General features: G+C 46.6%; 1 pseudogene; it reads left to right on the top strand.

The window, feature by feature from the left end:
• The first annotated feature begins 928 nt into the window (after positions 1-928).
• On the top strand, positions 929-1,595 carry LOC111172867 (cofilin-1 pseudogene; annotated as a pseudogene).

The following is a 1,595-nucleotide window of genomic DNA, read 5'->3' as shown; positions in this document are numbered from 1 at the left end:
TTCTTACCTGGTTGCTCAACCACTAGCCATTAGTCCTGTTATATTTCCTAAGTAAAGACCATTACCATTGTCTTAGTGGCTCAAGCCAGAAAGCTGGGTATCAGACTCTTCCTTACCCCTCACATCCAAATAGCTACCCAGTCCTGTGTTTTCCATCCTCTTCAGGCTTTTTAAAATCTCTTCTTTTGATTATAATGGCCTTCATTATGCCTCCTAATTGCTTTCCCACGCCTCCAGTTCTCCACTTTCTGCCTCCTGTCACTATCCTCAAATCCATTCTCCACAGTGCTGTCAACTGCTCGATATAAAACAGATACTAAATTTTGTCACTTCCCCATCCTTCAGTGGCTCTCTAGCGACTTCAGTATAAAATCCAAGCTCCTCAGTTTGACGAAGAATAGAAGCTTCCTGATCCAGCCCCTTCCTCTTACTTATATCTTACTACTATACTTGTTCCTTTAGTCACAAAGATTTTTGAGCTTTTATGCTATTTCCTTTACTGGAGATATTTTACTCCACATTTATTACGATTGGCCTATCCTTTAAGATACAGATCAAGAATCTCTTCCTCCAGAAAACAATCCTTAACCCCCCTTTTTCACCCATCATAGACCTCCCCATCATATTTAACACATTGTGATAAATCACATTGTCTTTTCCACTGGTGGCTTTCAAACTTTATTGCCCCAGACCTAAATAGTAAAAAATACATTTTTTATCACAACCCCAGTACACACTGAAGTAAAAACTTCATGAAGCAATATTGAACTTTATTACATGCAACATACTCTGGTATTTACTATTCTGTACTATTTTATTTTTTTTTTCTAATTCTGTTTTCCACATTCTGAATTGATTTCATGACCCATGCTTTAAAAATGCTGCAGTAGCGGCTCTTGTCTTTTCTGGCTCTCCTTGCTCTCTCCTTTCCTCTTCCAGAAACATGGCCTCTGGTGTGGCTGTCTCTGATGGGGCCATCAAAGCGTTCAATGACATGAAGGTGCGTAAGTCGTCGACACCAGAGGAGAAGAAGCGCGAGAAGGCGGTGCTCTTCTGCCTGAGCGAGGACAAGAAGAACATCATCCTGGAGGAGAGCAAGGAGATCCTGGTAGGTGATGTGGGTCAGACTCTAGACGACCCCTACGCCACCTTTGTCAAGAGGCTGCCAGACAAGGACTGCCGCTACGTCCTCTATGACACAACCTATGAGACCAAGGAGAGCAAGAAGGAGGAGCTGGTGTTCATCTTCTGGGCCCCTGAGTGTGCACCCCTTAAGAGCAAAATGATCTATGCCAGCTCCAAGGACGCTATCAAGAGGAAGCTGATGGGGATCAAGCATGAATTGCAAGCAAACTGCTATGAGGAGGCCAAGGACCGCTGCACCCTGGCAGAGAAGCTGGGGGGCAGCACCGTCATCTCCCTGGAGGGCAAGCCTTTGTGAGCCCCCTCCAGCCCCCTGCTTGGAGCATCTGGCAGCCCCAGACCTGCCCATGGGAGTTGCAGGCTGCCCCCTTCCTGCCAGACAGGAGGGGCTGGGGGGATCCCAGCAGGGGGAGGGCAGTCCCTTCACCCCAGTTACCAAACAGCCTTCCCAC

Source organism: Delphinapterus leucas, chromosome 8 (assembly GCF_059928025.1).
Source record: "Delphinapterus leucas isolate spDelLeu-1000000601 "Yukka" chromosome 8, BTC_Dleu_Yukka2, whole genome shotgun sequence".
Taxonomy (NCBI): domain Eukaryota; kingdom Metazoa; phylum Chordata; class Mammalia; order Artiodactyla; family Monodontidae; genus Delphinapterus; species Delphinapterus leucas.
Note: the sequence above shows the minus strand (reverse complement) of the source record. Positions and strands in the feature narration are given on the sequence as shown.